The 6,000-nt window shown below is 35.6% G+C and overlaps 1 pseudogene; it reads left to right on the forward strand.

Annotated features, from left to right (window-relative positions):
• The first annotated feature begins 3,050 nt into the window (after positions 1-3,050).
• LOC139040863 (olfactory receptor 4A16-like) lies at positions 3,051-4,152 on the forward strand (annotated as a pseudogene).
• Positions 4,153-6,000: the final 1,848 nt, after the last annotated feature.

Below are 6,000 nucleotides of genomic sequence, written 5' to 3' on the forward strand. Positions count from 1 at the left end.
GGACCTTGATAAGAATCTTTGTGTGTGAATATTTTAAAATTGTCACAGCAACCATGTTTGTACATATTCATAAGGAAACCCATGCTCAGGGAAGTACCTTGCTTACTGTCACTTAGAGAGACATAAAATTGTAATTTGAAAGTACTATAGTATTTTTCTACCTACAGGATTTTAATCTGTCCTTTTGAAAAAAATTTAGAACCTATGTTAAATTATATTTCTAAAATAGAGAGGTGCTAACTTAATGGTTTAACCTGAAAGACTAGAAATACCATCTTTTGTTTTTTATAGTATCAAATCTTTGATGACTTATACTATGGGGAATACTTTATATACCTAATTTTCACATGTAAATAATTTACTTGGCTGATAGATTCATCCTGGTGAAATCGAATATTGTTGATTAATAAGAGTAAGAACACTAGATTCTGCAGAATGTAATGAGTGAAAAAAATTCATTGGTTATAGATTACCTTCTACCCTTATGTTCTTCAACAGGTGCACTTTTATCAATCTACAGCTTCCACAATGACAGAACTTCTGAATCAAGTGGGAGTGGTGATGTGAGTGACCCTGTGGAATGTTCCTCACAGTGGGCTTCTAAAGAAAGCTCAGACTTTCCTTCACATGTCCTCCCCCCACCAAATCCACGTGAAGGGACTCAACTTGTGCTACATTTGAGGTTTAGTAATTTTATAACATTTTTGAGCAGTAAATATTCTGAAATTTTAGGTTTGTATTTGTAGTTATATAGTTCTTCTAGTTTAATTTCGTCCTAACCATCAGAGGTAGAGTTTCCGAGATATCAGTGATCTTTTATTTAGAATTTTCTTTTCTTTTTTTTTTTTAGGAGGTACTCTATGTTTATTTGGTATGGCTTCCCAAGAAGCCTCCTCAGTAACCCCTGGAATCCTCAAAGAGGTGTTCTTCCACCACTTCCTCACTAAAGGAAATCATGTGAAGAAGATTTTTTTAAAGAATATGACCTCACTTAGTTTTCACATTAATATTCTTATTATTTCGGATATCCATTTATTAAATATAATTTTTCCTTCCTAATTTGTTCCTTCTTTTCTTTTCTTTTCTTTTCTTTTCTTTTCTTTTCTTTTCTTTTCTTTTCTACTTTTCTCTTATTCTGCTTGTTTCAAGTTAAAATACATCTAGTCATATACCTACATGTGTAGGTAACTATTACTACTCATCTATAATGAAATAGATAATTCCTAAGACATGCCATCTTATCTTACGCCCTAATTGTGGTTCAAGAATTATAGCTATAATGTTCTTTTTATCTTGAGCCATGTCTATAATTCCTATCAAATTCACTAAGATCCAGATGGCTTGTTCTGATGCAATGTTCATAATGAAGCACTCAAGAACCTTAATAATAGCTGTCATTCATTGAGACTTTATCAGGTGCCAGGCACTTAGCATGTTCTAGGCACTTTATTTGTAATAAAACAACAAACCTAAAAGCTAAGTATAACCATTTTAAATATGATGAGACTGAGGCACAGAGGGGTTTATCAAGTTGCCAAAGGTCACCTAGATAGTGGGTAGCAAAGCTGGGATTCCAACACAGGCAGTGCAGCTCCGTAGTCCACATTACTCACCACTGTGCTATGTTCTCTCTCAAAGGATGTTTTGGATCTTAAATAGGTACACACTGAATGAGAAACTTATAATCATCATTTGATCTCCATAATTATCAAATCCTATTGCCACTGGCTATGTTATTTTAAGTAATGGTGATAAGCTTGTAATCTTTTATTTAATTATAAAAATATGAAGAAAGGAAAAATTGTCAGCAGAATAAAATAAGGTGGGGCTGCACTAATAGTACCATAAATAGTTGGACTAGAAAGGCTTCTGACAACAGCTATTTCAAACCCTTTGTTTTCCAGTGAGCAAACTGAGTAGGTTTGTAATTACATTTTGAAAATGTCTCAAACCCATGCCTTTTTACCCTGAACTTGGAATTTTCCCTTGAGTATGCTGCTTTTTCAAATCTGAGCACTGAAATTCTATTTTGAGCTCTCTCAGTACCTAAGAAACATTGTAAACAAAACTATGTCCCATTGTCCTCTACCTCTCTTTCCAGTATCTTCTACCTCTCTTTTCTCTACCTCTATTTTCTCCTCCCTCACTACCTTTCTCATCCCAAGAGTTTTGAAAAAAAAACACTACCTGCTAATTTAATAGAGGCGATAGTCATACGTCATTTTGTTTCAGTTCAAAAATATTTGCTGAAAATTTACGCAGTGTATTGTGTGTTAAGACTTGCGGGATAGGCAAAGATTAAATGGAGAGAATTACAACTTCTTAAAAAGCTGCCAGAGAGTCAGGCCAAGTAGTTGCTATAGGGAACAATAAATTCAATTATTTTCTAAGTATGTCATAGAGTTCAAAGTCTAGTTTCTTTAAATTGAATGAGAGATTCATGAAGACTGTATGTCCTTTGAAACATGAAGGTTTGAACATGTAACAGTGGAATAACACAGTTTTAAGTGAGCTATTCCAGAAGAGACAATATTTTTAATGCTACATAAGTCACATTGTCAAGGTATTCACCACAGATACTACCATCTCAAAGGTCTGACTTCATGCCAATTTATTTAGAGTTTATCACCACCACTAGAGAGCAAGTTTCCAGAGAGCAGGAACTCTTTCTCTGTTCATCATTGCTGATTTTTATGCCAAGAAATCATGCAGTTTAAATAAGGCTTTATTAAATGCAAGACTCGACTCTTGTGCCTTAAATTGTGCTTCTCCACAGAAAATCCGCTAAGATTTTGAGATATAACCTCTTACTTGTAGGCCCAACAAAATCATCTGAGAAGTAGAATTGTTAAAGTAGGGTGTAATGAGCTCTTTGGAAGAATTCAATTGATATTTGCTAAATGTTTATTGTATGTAAACCACTGTAGAAAATGTAATGATGAAGATGTCCCAGTGACAAAATGGATGTATTCATAGTCATGTTCACAATTGTATTTCAGGTCCCGTTCTTCTGAGCTCTAATCCCTGAAACAGGCCTTATAGAAGAGTAAATGGGATATAGTAACAATGTAACAGAATTTGTCCTCCTGGGCCTCACTAAGGATCCTGAGGCAAAAAAAGAATTATTTGTCATGTTTTTATTCATCTACATTGTGACAATGGTGGGCAACCTGCTCATTGTGGTGACTGATTTTGCCAGCCCCTCCCTGGGCTCCCTGATGTACTACTTCCTTGCCTATCACTCATGGATGCAGTTTATCCCACTGCCACTTCACTCAAGTTGATTATAGACTTACTCTATAATAAAAAGACAATTTCCTTCCAAGCTTGCCTGGGACAGCTCTTTCTAGAACACTTATTTGGAGGTGCTGAGGTCTTCATTCTGGTGGCAATGGCCTATGATCGCTATGTGGCCATTTGTAAGCCGCTGTACTACTTGACTGTCATGAATAGACAGATTTGCATCCTGCTGGTGGTGGTGGCATGGGTGGGAGGGTTTTTGCTCTCTATAGTTCAACTTCTCTTTGTATATAGTCTCCCCTTTTGTGGCCCCAATGTCATTTACCGCTTCGTCTGTGACATGTACCCATTACTGGAACTTGCCTGCACTGACACCTACTTTCTAGGCTTCACTGTGGTTGCCAATGGTGGAGCAATCTGTATGGTCATCTTCATCCTTCTTTTGATCTCCTATGGAGTGATCCTGAATTCCCTTAAAACTCACAGTCAGGAAGGGAGGCGCAAAGCCTTGTCTACCTGCAGTTCCCACATCATGGTGGTTGTCCTGTTTTATGTTACCTGTATTTTCATGTATGCTAGACCTGTTTAAAACTTTCCCATTGATAAATCCATAACTGTTGTTTATACGGTTATCACTCCCATGTTAAATCCTTTAATATACACCTTGAGAAATCCGGAGATGAAAAATGTCATGGAAAAACTCTGGTGTAAAAAATTAACCATATGTAGAATAAGAATGTGTCACCCACACTGAACACATTTGTTACTAGTTCTAAAACAACAAACAGGCAGCAAATTCTAACAATGAACGACTTAGTGAATTCAATGGATTCTCTAGGGATGCTTTTCTTTATTTATACAGAAGCATCAACAAATGGAATCAATTGTCCTCTGAGGTTAGAAAAAATCTAATAGAGAAATTCTGGAGGATGAATAAAAGGCATAGATATTTGCAGTATCACAAGGAAAAGTAAACTAAGTTCACCTTGTAACTTTATTTTTCTCAGTTTTTATTGAAATGGGACTTCAGAAGAAAGAGTCTTTTCTTTTCAAACGTGAAAAATATACTACCTTTAAAAATTTGCTTTGACTCAAATTAATGAGAAAGCAACTTGGATAATAGTTAGAACAAATTTCTGGTGCTGAAGTTCATGACTACGAACCCATTGTTTTGTTGTAATATGGATTTCTTGATAAAGAGGTAATGTTGGGTGGGATTTAATGGCAATGAATAAAATGAGTTTTGTGAATCCATGTACAGGAGTGTTATAAACAGAAGGTGTCTATTCTTGTTAAGAGAAATCACTATCTCATTCATGATTAAGTAGGTCTGATATAATAAATGTGATACCGGATATCTGACTGGTGGTTTATTATGATCTCTGCAATGGCCTTTACTGATGCTAGTTTGGGTATTGTGCTGTAGGGGTGGCCAGAAAAACAATGGTGAAGACAAATCCATATTTTTAAGTTCATGTATAATAGTAGACTGCTATTAGATCCATTATTCCGTGGATCAATTTAGCAAGCAGTGAAAGCTTGCAAAGAACTTGACTAGTATTCACAGATGGGTCATGCTATCAGTTTGCTCATCAAGAGTCTTCTCTTTGATGTCCGGTGGGCATTTATGGGGAACAAATATATTTACACATCACACTCATTCTAAGAGGTCCATTCACTGCCTTATCACCTCTCATACCTTTTTGTCATCAAACTTTCAATCTTTTTCTTTCTAAGTTGCTGATGAGCTGGCCAAGCCATGAATGGGGTAGACCTATGCCTCAGGTTATCTCTTCCTTGCCATGTCCACAACCAGATATACTCCCTGAAAAAATGACTTCTGGGGATATTTCCTTTCACTGCTCCCTTTCATGATCACCCTGGGAGTTTGTATGCAACAATAATATTTTTCCAGAGTCAGCGCACTGTGTAAATCCATACCTGTAAGTGATTTTTTTTTGCCTTTTCTATAAAAATCTAACTCTTTTAGGTGACCTTTAATGATTCTCTAGGTGTGAATGAGGGAGAAGTGATGAAGCAAAAGGAGCAGTTAATAAGGAAATTTAAAAATAGATTACCAAATTTTGTTCATTCAAATAATTTTATTTTTTTAAAGCAGCTTTAAATTCACAAAAAAATTGAGTGAAATATATAGGTCCTTATATAGCTGTAGTCCCCAAATAGGCATGACCTCATCCATTGCTGACATCCTACAACACAGTAGTATATTTGTTACATTTGGTGAATCTACATTTAAGCCTCATTATCACCTTGAGTCCATAGTTTACATTAGGATTACTTTTGATGTTTTACTTTCCATAAGTTTGAAAAGATGTACATTTGCATGAATGCACCATTGTACTACTGTACAGACTATCTTAACTGCTTTAAAATCCTCTGTGCTCTGTCTGATCATCTCTCCCTCCCCAGGAACTGATAATAAACACTGATCATTTTACTGTCTCCATAGTTTTCTCTTTTCCATAATGTCATATAGTTGAAATCATACAATATGTAGTGTTTTCAGGTTGGCTTCTTTCACTAAGTAATATGCCTCTTCGTTTCCTCCATGTCTTTTCATGCTTTAATAGCTCATTTCTCTTTAGTGTTGAATAATATTCCCTTGCCTGGATACACCACAGTTTATTATCCATTCTTCTACTGAAGGACATCTTGGATGTTTTGGCAATTATGGCAGGGTTTAGCAATTATAAATAAAGCTGCTGTAAAAATCTATCAAGACTTATTTGTAGATGAAAG

Source organism: Equus asinus, chromosome 17 (genome assembly GCF_041296235.1).
Source record: "Equus asinus isolate D_3611 breed Donkey chromosome 17, EquAss-T2T_v2, whole genome shotgun sequence".
Taxonomy (NCBI): Eukaryota; Metazoa; Chordata; class Mammalia; order Perissodactyla; family Equidae; genus Equus; species Equus asinus.